The sequence below is a fragment of the Cylas formicarius genome, unplaced genomic scaffold (assembly GCF_029955315.1).
Source record: "Cylas formicarius isolate icCylForm1 unplaced genomic scaffold, icCylForm1.1 PGA_scaffold_2__14_contigs__length_35257938, whole genome shotgun sequence".
In the NCBI taxonomy this organism is placed as follows: Eukaryota; Metazoa; Arthropoda; class Insecta; order Coleoptera; family Brentidae; genus Cylas; species Cylas formicarius.
Window position 1 is genome coordinate 29,351,553 of NW_026844319.1, and position 14,567 is coordinate 29,366,119.

Here is a 14,567-nt window from a genome sequence, read left to right on the forward strand (position 1 = left end):
TTTTAGAAAGTATTCTCGCACCGTATAAATACATCTCATTTTTCTCTGTTTTGTCAGTAGTTGTTTTTGGTATTATTCGTGCAACGTGGAAGCTAACTTAGTAGTTTGGTGTTCGTACAAAAAAGCAGTAAGTACCTTTTTTATTGTCTTATTTTAATTCTTTAACATTTGTTATTATTTTATAAAGGTCCTAAAGATCATCTTAGTACTCTCAACCCGTAACCGCAAATAGAATAGCAGCAATCTTAAGCGTAAGTTTTTTTTATTTTTTTAATTTTGAGATAAAATAATTAATAATAATTTATAGATGGACTTAAGTCAACTGAATCAAACCTGTCTTGCAGAAGGTGATTTTGAGCAGCCGATTGTCAAACTGCATGAATTGCCGATAGGCGTTCCGTTTAAAATTACTAGAGCCAAAATTGTTAATACAAAATTTGGCAATTCCGTGTTGCTGCAATTAGAAAATTCCGTAGTATTTCTTCCTACTCGCGTGACAGAAGCTTTCCGTCCGAGACTAGAACACTTTGCGTCGGGGCAGTACAAACTGGTCTACGAGGGATCCAAAGATATTGGAAAGCCCAACTCTTTAAAGAAATTCAAAATAATTCAAAATTAATCAACATATTATACAGGGTAAGTCTTATTTACTGTTATATATTTAATAAACCACGATGCGCGTAAAGCAGATCATTCATAGAGCGCAAATCTTAATTTTAACCTTACAAAAATTAAAAAAGCATATTTCCGACAAGTTCACTCTTAGAGATAGTGATGTGTGGCTTAGGAGACTAAATAAAAATATTGAATCTTGCAACCAAATCGTTTCTAACGAAAAGGATTTATCTATTGGGTTAAAAAGAAAATTACAAACTACAATTCAACATCTGAAAGCTATTAGAAAAATTATTCTTAATTATCAACATAAGCATTTTGGATTGGGATTACAAAGTAGTAGCCGCGAGACAAACACAAATGAAATGGTTGTATGGGAATCGGTAGCGTCGTGTTTCCAGGGAAGAGTTCAGACTGGTGTCATAATTAATTTACTTCATAAAGATTTAATTCAATTTTTAAACGATTCTCGTCCAATATTTCAACAAAAAATTAGTCAAATTTTAAAGAAATTTTTATTGCTGAAAGTAAATACCACATTTTGCGGTGAATTTATTAAGGCAAAAAATGATGTCCAAGGCGAAGTTGATGTTAAATATCTGAGTACCGGAAATGCTGTAGTTGATTTAGGAACAGAATTGAATGATTGGTTTGTTGAAAATGTGCAAGATAAAATTTTAAATCAAATGTCAGAGTTTCAGGAACGTGATTCCGGGTGGGCTTTAAATAATATTATTTATTTAGAGATTAACATTAATAAATTTGAAATGGGTAACGGGTCATCCTTCGTTGAGTTGCCTAAAGAAATTGCGAATAAAAGGGCTTGTATTAACATTAGAAATGACGATCAAGCGTGTTTTTATTGGTCAGTTGTATGCGGACTCTTTCCAGCACGTTTTCGTCAGTATTTACCCTCTTCATATCCATACTACAAAAGTGTTTTGAAAACTGAAAATTTACAAACACCTATGGAAATGAATAAAATAAGCAAATTTGAAAAAGACAATGATATTTCCATCAATGTTTATATCTTAGAGCTTAATAAAAATGAAAAAACTAGTTTTTATTCCGTGTTACCTGCACGATTAACAAAAGAAAAACGCGAAAAACATTCAAATTTGTTGTTAATACAAAATAAATATTATCCAAAAGTTAATGATTTTGATCCTGATCCGCAAGATAATGATTATGAAGAAATAAAATATCACTATTGTTACATTAAAAATTTGTCTCGATTAGTTTCCTCACAGCTCAGTAAATATAATCACAAGAAATACATTTGCGATAGGTGTTTGAATTATTTCAATAACGAAACTCGTCTACATGACCACGAAACAATATGTTCCAGTTTCAATGAGTATAAAGTGTCTTTTCCCAAATATGATTACGTTGAATTTCGAAACCATATATATAAACAAAGGACTCCGTTTGTAATTTACGCCGATTTTGAGAGTCAATTGAGAAAAGTAAATTTGAAAATTTCAGATAAAACCTCGAAATACCAAAAGCACGAAGCTTACAGTGCTGCATATTACTTTAAATGTTCTTATGATGATTCAATATCATTTTTCAAAAGTTATCGTGGTCTAGATTGTATTGATTGGTTCGTGGAGGAAATATCTAATTTATCAAAATTTGTTCGTTCAAAATTTAAGGATATTATACCAATGGATAGTGAAATTAGTCTAGATCAAAGGTCGAGTCATTGTCATATTTGTGAAAAACCTTTTTTAAAAGAAGATGTTATTGTTCGTGACCATGATCATTTTACTGGTAAATTTAGAGGTTTTGCCCATCAGGCTTGTAATTTAAATTTTAAAAAAATATTTGTAGTGCCCGTAGTATTCCAGAACCTTTCTGGATACGATAGCCACTTCCTGCTTCCGGTTTTAGCAAAAAAAAGCTATGTATCCATAGTTCCGGTTAATAAGGAAAAATACATCTCTTTTACATATTTCGAACCTGATTATAACATAAAATTTAGATTTATAGATTCGTTTAGATTTTTGGGAGCATCTCTGGATAATTTAGTTTCCAGTATGGATAAAAATGAACTATATATTTTAAGAAAAGAATTTTCCGATCTCGACGAATCAAAATTAAATTTACTGTCGCAAAAAGGTATTTTTTGTTACGATTACATCGACCATATAGACAAATTAAATGAAACAACTTTACCCCCGATTGAAGAATTCTATAATAAATTAAGTGAAAGCAATATTAGTGAAGAAAAATATTCCCACGCACAAAGTGTTTGGCAGTCGTTTGAAATAAAAAATTTAGGCGAGTATTCAGATTTGTATTTAAAAACCGACGTTATTCTTCTGGCAGATATATTCGAAAATTTTCGAAAAACTTGTATGGCAACACACGTTTTGGATCCGGCGTGGTATTTCAGTATGCCCGGGTATACATGGGATTGCATGCTTAGATTCACAAAATGTCGTTTAGAACTTTTGCGCGACATTGACCAAATTATGTTTATCGAGCGGGCTATACGAGGTGGAATTTCGGTGTGTGTTGGTAGATATGCGGAGGCCAACAATAAATATATGCCCAACTACGATTCATCCAGGGATGATTCCTATATCATGTACTTTGACGTCAATAACCTCTATGGCAAGGCCATGTGCGAGCCTCTTCCTTACGGAGGATTCGACTGGATGTCTCATCAAGAGATTGATTCATTTAATGTCATGAACATTCCAGATGAATCTTCCCAAGGATATATCCTAGAGGTAGACCTGGAATACCCGCAGAAATTACATGACACACATAGAGATTTTCCATTTTGTGCCGAACATCGAGTGCCCCCCAATTCAAAGTTACCAAAACTAATGACTACTTTGTATAATAAAGAAAAATACGTCATACACTATCGCAATTTAAAACAGGCTCTCAAAAACGGTCTCGTACTAAAGAAAATTCACAAAATATTAAAATTTAACCAATCTCGTTGGTTGAAATGTTATATCGATCATAATAATAAATTAAGAACCCAAGCAAAGACAAAATTTGGTATAAATTTATACAAATTGTTTAATAATGCCGCTTACGGTAAAACAATGGAAAACATTCGCAAGCATCGTATTGTTAAATTTGTTAAAGCGTGGGATGGTCGCTACGGTGCGAAAAATTTAATTTCTAGTCCTAGATTTCACAGTAGAACCATACTTGATAACAATTTGTTGCTTATAGAATTAAAAAAATCGGAACTTTGCTTTAATAAGCCACTTTATATTGGAATGTCCATATTGGATTTGTCGAAAACGACCATGTACGAGTTTCATTATAATTACATGCTTCCAAATTTGGGTCCCGAAAAATGTAAAATTCAATACATGGATACGGACAGTTTCATTTATAATATCAAATGTTATGACGCATATGAAAGCGTTATTAAGGCCGATTTAACAAAATTTGACACGTCTGATTATCCTAATGACAATCCCTATAATATACCGCAAATCAACAAAAAGGTTTTGGGGTTGATGAAGGATGAGACTAATGGCACCATCATTAGTCATTATGCGGGGTTAAGGTCGAAAATGTATACTTTCAAAATTTTAACGGGTTCGGTAGTTAAAAAGTCAAAGGGTATTCAGTACAATATTGTAAAAAATAAAATTTCATTTGATGACTACGTAGAATGCTTAACAAATTTTAGGGAAAAGTACGCCACTCAACGAACCATTCGTTCATACACTCACAATGTATTTAGCATCGAACAAACAAAAGTTGCCTTGAGTCCTTTAGACGATAAACGTTATCTTTTGCCGAATTCATATGAAACGCTTCCGTGGGGACATTATAAAGTGCCGTAATTATTTTTTAATATATTTTTGTTACAGATTATGGTCAAACAACTTACATTAGAAAGCCTTTGTATTATAACAATTTGCGAAAATATTAGGTGTAGTGCTGATTTTTTGCTTGAGTCACCTTTGCCTTGGAAACTAACGATACTAATATTTAAATATTATTCGAAATATAGATGGAAGTACCTTAAACAATTAGCGCTCCAGTCTGATGGCAATTCTTTATTAAATTTAGAATTCATTCTGTTGAATAAGAGATTTGGATCGTCTTACAGAAATAGCATTTTGGCAACTCCAACCATTGATTTTGACGGAGAATCCGCTTACTGTTTATGGGTCAGTTATTACAGGATAAAATATTCGGAAATTTTAGTTTGTAAATCTTGTCACTTTATATTTCAAGTAGTTAAAAAATTTAAAAAGAAAAATTTTAGACTTTTATTGGATCACTATCATTTACAGCTGGATATAAATAATTTGAATGATGTATATCACGATAAACAATTTTGGTGTCAAAGCTGCTTTGAAGAAGTTTTGTTCACTGTAGAAACTGAAGATGAATGTAATTTAATGCTTCACGATGAGAGGAAATATGGAAAAAAGTTACGCTTTTCTGATAGTCCATTGAACTATTAATACTGTGGTTTTATTATAACATATGTAACTGTAGATAAGACTTTTATGTATTGATTGTATTCCATTGTATTGCAACAAGAATAAACATGTATATATTTAGACGCTATTTTCTTTTTTACCACCACCACAACACCGCATAATAATTACACAGAAGTTTGTAATTGTATAATTTATTTATTATATACATTATTACTATTTTACAATTTCGTTAAATGCTAAATTATTAAATTGTTCTAGTTTTCTTTTGCACTCTTGAGCTTGCATCCGCGCCACTTGCAAGTCTGTATTAAAAAGCGCAATTTGTGTTTCAATTTCGTTGATATTGCACTCTAATCCCGACAACTGAGACGCCAAGTTTCTTTTTAAATTGAATGCCTCACAAATGACACTTTTTTCTCTACCGTCCGTGAACACTTCGAGCCAATCAGCGGATGACGTTGGAGCTGCAAACGCTTCACTTGTGGTAGTTTTCTTCTTCTTCTTGCGGGATACGACCGACGCACTTTGTTTTCGTTTGGTCGCAGATTTTTTGGTTTGTTGCTCTACAGGAACGAAGCTGGACGGGAGCACTTCTGATGAAGGAAATTGCAACTCGAAATTTTCCAATAAATTATACAATTCGTTGGATGTCACAATTTTCTCTTGAGCCATCATATACACGTATTTATGTCAGAACTTCTAAATCGAGACTAAATTTATTTCAAAACGTCTACGTTGTCTACCCACGAATCGTGCGACTTATCCAATCCCAACCAGCGCACGAGAACCATATTGCCTCGTCTGCGCAACACCTTTTCGACGAGATATAAGTCCGGGTTAACTGTCTTCTGCAATTCTTCTTCATAAAATCCGCCCATTATGGGTTTACCCTGCATATCTTGAAGCAAATACGTTACGGGGTTAGTAACCCGTACTTTAACAATTTTAAACAATTCCGTGGTCCAATTCGGTGTATAACCTTTGTTGAAAACGTGCTTGACTTTGCTGATTCTAACGATGTCGCCGACTTTAAGTTTACGAGGACCGAATATTTTTATGCTACTATACGCGGTTTTCAAAATTCTCTTTTCGTTGCTCTTACTCACATCGATGGGTTTCGTACCCGTCGTTCTATGTTTTGTGTTATTGTATTCATCAACGATAGAGGCGAGCACATCGATCCATTTGTACGTCCCGCGTAAAGAAAAATGTCGAAACAATTTCTCTTTGAGGGTACGTATCACCCGTTCGACAATTGAGGCCTTTTTTATGCTATACGTACTATAGTGGTTAATTTTATGCTTATCCACAAGTTTCAGAAACGTGTCGTTGTAAAATTCTTTACCGAGATCCGTTTGCAAGTTTTGAGGGTGCCGTCCGTCCTTGAGAATTTTGGAAAACGCCTTGGCGACTTCGACCCCGGTTTTGGTTTTCAACGGGCGACACCATACATATTTTGAGAAACAGTCTATCACAACCAGCACGAATTTAAAATTTCTGTTTTGTTTGCTGTAGCGATCTAATTGGGCCAGATCCGCTTGCCACAGGTCATCTATCCCTCGTATTATAGTCCGGCGGCGAGCATAATTTCTGCGTGCCGGCTTGTGCAGTTCTCGAACCAGTTGTACCTTCTCTTTATTCATAATGTGTGTTCGGTTGCGATGGAGGATTTAAAACCCTTTGTTTCAATACCTTCATTATATTCTCATTTTCGTTCGTAAGTCGCTCCATTTTGGTTACAATATCATGAAATTGCTGTGACAAAACGGCGACTTTTGTCATGTGCTTTTCCAAATCTTTCTTTGCGCTCATTTCGCTTAGCTTTTGGTGGAAAACTTCGCGAAACTGCATAATTTCATTTTCGAGTGTAGTGCTACTCATTTTCAGTTGTTCTTCAAGACGCGAGAATTTAGTTTTGTCTTCAATTTGTAATCTTTTCGTGTACGCTTCGAGTTTCTGTCCAATAATCTTTCTCAATGCAATTTTTAATAAATTACTTGTCTCATCCACATATTTTTTGTTAGCCACGTCACCGTCATCGCTAGGCGTTTGGACATTGCAAATTTTTAAATTGTTCATATTGACGTTTCCGTCTGGCATATAGTCGAGGGCGCTTCTAATCACAGTATTAGTGAAGGGTCGTCGCAGCGCGCTAGAACGTCCAAACTTGTCCAGACTCATCGTTAAACTAACGTATAAAACCTGATTCTTTTAGCTCTTCAACGATTGAAACTATTTCGTTATCATGAGACGTGTTGCCTGCGTGTTTCGACGCGATTAGTAATTTCAGACGCTCTACGAGTTCATTGACGTCGTCCCAGTATACATATTCAGTAGGAGCGTCATTATAACGCATATTATAACCTTGACCGCTGTACGAGTACGAACGCGACTGAGATTTTATTAAGGGTCGGATGACCTTGGTATATTTTGGTACAGTCGATGCGCCTTTCAGACGTCCGATCGCGTCCCTGTGCACCTGGGTAGCCTCCATTATTTTTTTATATTGTGCCAAATCGTCTTTTGTGTATGCTATGGGATCTTTCAAAAACACCAAATTATACAAGCCGCGGGTACCGGAATATCTCTCGCCGTCTACAATAATATCGCCAGATCCTTGATGAAAATCCAGCGATTTATTGCCGAGAAACCATTTGGATGATATTTTGTCGTAAACGGGTCCGTAAACAATATCGGTGTCGGGCGATTTTACCCATAAATTTTGAATATATGAATGGGAAATTTCTGGATATTGTTCCAGGTATGATTGAAGGGATGCGTTGGCCACGCTCGATGTGTCAAACACATCATCTTCCTCCTCATCGATATTTTGCATCTCAACGCTCTTATTGGGATCCGGCGTTTCCTGAATTTCTTCCATAGGCAAAAATGATACGTTAACCTTATTTTTTGTTTCTTCGTTCGGTTCCTTTTTGTGTTCCCGCTTGACACCTCGACGTTCAGTTTTTATTTCTGCCGGTGACGGTGATAGCTTTATTTTTGCTATACGTTCTAGCGGCTCGCTGACGGGTTTGAAAAGCTTCCGAATTGACGCATCCTCTTCGCTCTTACCCAATTTTAATGTTAAATACTTCTTTCGAATAGATCTAGACAACTCGTTTACTTTTTTTTTTAGCGCCGCGTCGGCGATGTCGGCGGACGTCGCCTTCATGACTGTTTCTATCGACAATTAAATATCGACTTTTATATATTTATCGAAACCCTTGCGGTAGCGTCCGTTTTTTACGTCGAAATCTTTGACAATTATCAAACAGCCGTACTTTTCTTTCCAGCACTCGGAACAAATTTGTTTAAACGTGTCGTATGAAACGTCGGGTGAGACATGTTCATCATAAACGTGACGTAAATTCATGTCATCCTGTTTAAACAACGCGACAATATTGCAATTGTCACGTATCAATTGCTTGGGTACCTTGGAGTATGTCTGACAGAGATAAATAGCGTCGATGGCCTTGTGTCGGCACATCGAAAAATACTCGCGAATTTTATCTTGCTTGTCGCACGCCACGTCGTCGAAAATAAACAGAGAATTCTCTTTCGCGTCGCTGGGGTCGATTATCGAGTCTCTTTCACTGTAGGGATAATATCCAACTCCTTTGACATTGCTCAATACGCGAGATAACAGTTGATATTTTGGTTGATACAACGACTTTGAGTAGACGTAAACATTTTCGAAACTTGCCCCGTTGGGGTTAAAGAGTAGCGCTAACATGGTGTTGGTTTTGCCGCAACCGCTAGGTCCGCAAAACACCGCCCTAAATGAATTGGGTAGCAGTTGACCGTGTTTGCTTTTGTTAAAGAAACCATCTCCGCAAACCAAATCTAAATTATCGATGGGGAGCTTGAGTTTCTGCTGCACCACCCGCATGACTACAATGTTTATTCGAGACACCTCGTATATATATATACGACACAAGCAATTTCCTTTAATTAGTATGTTATGCTTCGCGTCCGGAAGTGGTCTCGTTAACACGCTTATTAACAAGTTACCTTTTGAAGTACACATTCCGGGTTACCAGTTTTGCGGTCCCGGTACAAAATTGGAAAAACGCTTGAACCGAGGCGATAGCGGGGTGAATCCTTTGGACGCTGCGTGTAAGGTACACGACATTGCCTATTCGCAAAACAAATCGTTAGACGAACGTCATAAAGCGGATAAAGAATTGGAAACGCGTGCGTGGCAGCGAGTAAAATCTAAAGACGCAAAGTTTGGTGAAAAAGCTGCCGCATTCTTTGTCACCGCGACTATGAAAACTAAACGTAAGCTCGGTATGGGTCAACAACGGCGTCCCTCTGTTTCGTTTCGACAGGGTGTCGTGAAAAAGGTTCGCAATGCATTAAAGAAGAAACAATTGTTTCATATCGATAACCCTAAAATGCTTAGAAGATCGGCACTGGAAGCGCTTCGAGCTGGCAGAGCCGCTGTAAGAAAAGCGGGAGGACGTAAAAAAATTAGGGTACCTAGAATTATACCGTTCGAATCAAAATCGGGCGGTATTTTACCACTTTTACCGTTATTAGGAGCGCTAGGGGCTTTAGGTTCGCTCTCGGGCGGAGCCGCTGCTATCGCTAAAACTGTCATCGATGCGAAAAACGCACGAAAGAAACTCGAAGAGGACAACCGCCATAACCGAGCTATGGAAGAGATTGGAAAAAAGGGATCGGGTCTATTCTTGAAAAAGAGTCCGCGCGGCGGATTCGGTCTTTATCTGAAGAAACAAAAAAACTCCCAATAAAGCTACCCAGAAGGGCTCTATACGACGTCGATTTAATATCTCTGGCGCGCAAATTAAAAATTCCTCACTTCAGGGGTGTTTTTATGCGAGATAGTTTACCCCGTCGAATCAGATCGCAAGAATGCGGAATCGTAAATTTGGATGTTCGTCGAAATAGAGGAACCCACTGGGTAGCATACAAAAAGAGGAAGGGAAACGATGTTGAGTATTTTGACAGTTTCGGTAACCTTAAACCACCCGCAGAACTTGTTAAATATTTCGGCAACAGCGCCAATATCTACTATAATCACGATAGATATCAAAAGTTTACGCAATACAATTGCGGTCATTTGTGTTTGCAATTTCTCTATAAAAAGGACTGAAATCGTGGACCTATAAGCAGTCAACATGTCGATCATATTTACGTTAAAAGGGAACACGTCGACATTATCCATCGACTTTGTCAATCCGCTGCAGTTGGATGAAGATGTAGAGTACGGTTTAGCGCTGATTGGATTCCACTCTTACAACAACATTCCCAACATAGATAAGGGTTCGAATAAATTTTACTACTTCGATGGTAACAATAAAGAAAACGTAATTGAAATTCCGACCGGGTCCTATGAAATTAGCGACATTGAAACCTACATTAACGAACATCTGCCAAAAAATAAGGAAGAGAAGAATACGATCCCAAAGTTAATAGAGGAGATATCAATCAAACCCAACAATAATACGATAAAGTGTGAAATCTACAGCCCCGTATACGGGGTAAACTTTAAACAACACTCGGACAGTATCGGAAAATTATTGGGGTTTTCACAGAAAATTTTGGAGCCCAATATTATGCATTCCTCAGATTTACCCGTGGATATAATAAAAGTGCGAACGATACATGTAGATAGTAACATAACGTCTGGAGCGTTCTACAACGACAGACCTTCGCACACAATTTACGAGTTTGCCTTGTCCGTCGATCCGGGGTACGCCATCGACGAAACTCCTAAATATCTAACGTACTTGCCAGTAAACAAACGACAAATCTACAACATTACCCTACAGGTTCTGGATCAAAACTTTGAGTTGGTTAATTTCCGAGGTGAAGAAATCATCATTAGATTGGAACTTAAAAAATTAACGTAATGTTGATTTTCAACTCAATCGGAGACGCTGGTGAATATAAAAAAGCGAACATCCAAACGGTAGGGTTAGTAACAAAACCGAGGCGTATCCGTAAAGGTCGTCTTACATTGAGCAACAAACAATTTCTCCGATCACTGGGCTACGATGTTATCGAATCAAATATTCGACATACACAGAAAGCCAAAATTTGATGAATCTATCCAGCGCGTGGAGACCCGCACCTATCATCCCTTTGTGAAATCTTTTTTGAACAACGACACCATTGAGATCACGATCAATCAAGGAGATGCCTGGCTGCTTATGTACGACGCTGCTATTTGCATTAAGGGATCGCTGAAACGTCTCACGGGAACCGACCAAGTGCAATTTGTAAACAATGCAGGAGCATTTTTTTTTGAAACTATATCGTACGAGCTGAATGGGAAAGAAGTGGATAGCGTGCGTGATCCGGGTATAGTTAGTACGATTAGAGGTTATCTATGTTACTCGAAAGATGACTCATCGCATCTAGATATTTCCGGCTGGAATTTCCCTGAAAATGCGATTCACGATACAGAAAATGGACATTTTAGCATGCGAATCCCGTTACGACACTTTTTAAACATATTTAATGATTATAATATGATAACTTGTGGAAAACAAACCATAAGATTGGTAAGAGCCAGACATGACAAAAATTGTATGATAATTAAACCAATGGGCGGTGTTGCGGCCAGTGCAATTAAAACAACGGCGGAATTAAAAATTGATAGTGTCGATCTTAGGGTCAAGCACATATTTCCAAACGACGAAATCAAATTGGCTCTGCTGAAATCGATTAGATTAGATCAACCCATATTGATACCCTATAGACGATGGGAACTTCATGAATATCCTGCCCTAACCGCGGGCTCTACCAAAGAAATTTGGTCTGTCAAGACGTGCGCGGCTATCGAAAGCCCCCGATACGTAATAGTCGCTTTTCAAACAAATCGCAAAGACAACGAAGCGAAAAATGCGACGCTTTTCGATCACGTCGACGTAACGGATATAAGATTAACACTAAACGGAGAATATTACCCTCACGAACGTTTACGATTAGATTTTGAAAAGAATGACTTCGTGGAAGCGCATCACAATTACACGGATTTCTACCCCAGTTATAAGGGATGTGAGGAAAAAACTGCGTTGCTTGACTATATGGCTTTCAAAAACTGCGCGATTTTCGTCATTGACTGTTCTCGAAGAAACGACAGTGTAAAATCCAGCACTGTCGACGTAAAGTTAGACATCGAAGCAAAAAAGGGATTTCCCGCGAATACACGTGCCTATTGCATCATCATTCACGATTGTATCGTGGAACAACTACCGCTCAGCGAGATTGTTCGAAATCTAACATAAATACCGCCGGAGGAACCTAATCTTAACCAGTCATATTAAAAATGCGCATCGTTGCGGTAGATATTCAAGGCTTCCAGTTAGAAGATGGATTTGTCGTTAAAGAAATGGCTGTCTACAATGGATGTCAAATTAGTCATTACGTTTTGAAACCGCCGCGTGAATATTGCACGTTGACCGGTGCAGAAAAAAGAACGGTACGCTGGCTCGAACAATATCATCACGGTCTCAAATACAGTTCTGGTTTTGTTCAATATTCCGACATTGATACGTTGATCGGACTACTGATAGAAAATGCTGACTTGATATACGTGAGAGGAAGATCAAAAATGGAATTTTTAATGTCGAAAATGGATCAGGAGGATGTCGCATGCAGAGTCATTAACGTGGAGAAATTCGATGATGATAATTGGTTGAATCCGCCGAAATTTCAACCGGATCACGCCCATTGCATGTTTCACTCCGGAGGAAGACTGCGCATGTGCGCGTTGAGAAATTCTGCCCTTTTATATAATTGGTTGTATTCAAGGATCCCTGTATGAAATAAAACTTTCTTTATTTAAATAAGACTTTTTATTTCAATCCAAAAAAATTAATAATACATTTACACGTAAAAATAAAGCACGCTAATGCTATGATATGAATACAAACTGCGAAACTGTAATCTATTGAAGTATAATTCTTTTTTCGTTCCATTTCTCGAGTAATATTCTGCGTCATCTCACGCAAAATAGCGACTAAAAGCGTTTGGTTCATCACTTCTCTTTGTTATTTTACCTATAAAAGATTAGCTAGGAACCGAATACATTTTAGTATTTTACTGACCTTGAACGAGATGAGAGTCTTGTTGCTATGCTACGCTGTCTTTACTACCTGTTCGGACGTGTCGACGATAGTCGCCGCGCTGCCCGAGGAAGGTGTGATTGAATATTTACAAAAATTCGGATTCCTTTCACCTAACGACAACGAATCTTTAACGCAGATCAATGCGTCGAGTTTGCAACGTGCCCTAATGGATTTTCAGGATTTCTATAATTTACCGGTGGATGGTACTCTTAATAACGAAACCGTCGAACTAATAAATAAACCCCGATGTGGTGTAATAGAAAATGCCTTCACGACTGTTTCGCGATGGCAGAAAACGGATTTAAATTGGTATATTCAAGTACCGCCCAGTCACTATCAAGAGTTAAAAGTGCTGGCAACCGAGGTTTTTAAAATATGGAGTGATGAATCAAATTTAAATTTTTTCTTAAATTACTCAGAGCCGGATATAATGATTTTGATGTCTGACAAATATACTACCCACAGACAAAGCATAAGATGTAAAGGGAACGAATCCTGTCCTTTTGCTTTTGACGGAAGGGGTAACATATTAGGACATGCATTTTTTCCAAATCAACAACAAGAGTGCGTGGAAGTTCATTTGGATAAATCCGAAGATTGGTACTACGGTTTAGAAGTGCCTGCGCCCGGAGGAAAAACGAGCTTGTTTACTGTGTTGTTCCACGAAATTGGACATACGTTGGGTTTGGCGCACAGTAACGATCGCAATGCCATTATGTACCCTTGGTATAGCTTAAATTCTAAGACATTGTCATACGACGATGTTGCAGGTCTTCAACGTTTATATGGTAAAAAAACCACAACCACCGCCCGCGTAACAACTCCGACCACAACAACATCAACTACCACTACTACCACAACTACGAAACCTCCGATAGGGAAAAACGAAACAAAAGTACCAGATTTGTGTCACGTAAATCCATCCATATTTTTGGTTACGTCTAACCATCATATGTATCTATTTTACGACAAATGGGTTTGGATAATAAGATTAGGTGATAAAGTCTACATGGAACCTAAAATGATATCAGATTATGTCCCTATTTACGCTCCTATTTCGCATATCTACCAGAGACCCAACGGACAACTTTTGGTAGTCACCGGTGATTCGTTTTATTTACTTCACTTCCCGAGTTTCACGGTAGTGGGCGACCGACAAAGCGTCCAGCGACTGGGTGTGCCTGCGGGTAAAACAGTGAACGCTATTTTTAATACGTATGGCGGTCGAACGTATATATTTTACGGTAAACGCTACTATGCAGAAATAGACGAGTGTTCTTTGAGTGCGAGTGAACACGGTTTTACTACGGAACTGTTTCCGGGTCTGCCCGACGATTTGTCGGGCGCGTTTCGATACACCAACGGACATTTGTATTTTTTCAAAGAGAAAACGTATTACGAATACAACGAATTTTTG

At 37.7% G+C, this 14,567-nt stretch overlaps 1 protein-coding gene and 1 long non-coding RNA gene across 5 annotated transcripts in view; one reads left to right on the forward strand and one right to left on the reverse strand.

The window, feature by feature from the left end:
- LOC132697921 (protein Shroom) overlaps nucleotides 1-14,567 on the reverse strand; it is a 227,211-nt gene that overhangs the window by 72,839 nt on the left and 139,805 nt on the right. The gene's annotated exons all lie outside the window — the stretch shown is intronic.
- On the forward strand, nucleotides 70-1,529 carry LOC132698701 (uncharacterized). The gene is made up of 3 exons (XR_009618404.1): nucleotides 70-127; nucleotides 188-251; nucleotides 308-1,529. It is a non-coding gene; the product is annotated as an uncharacterized LOC132698701 (long non-coding RNA).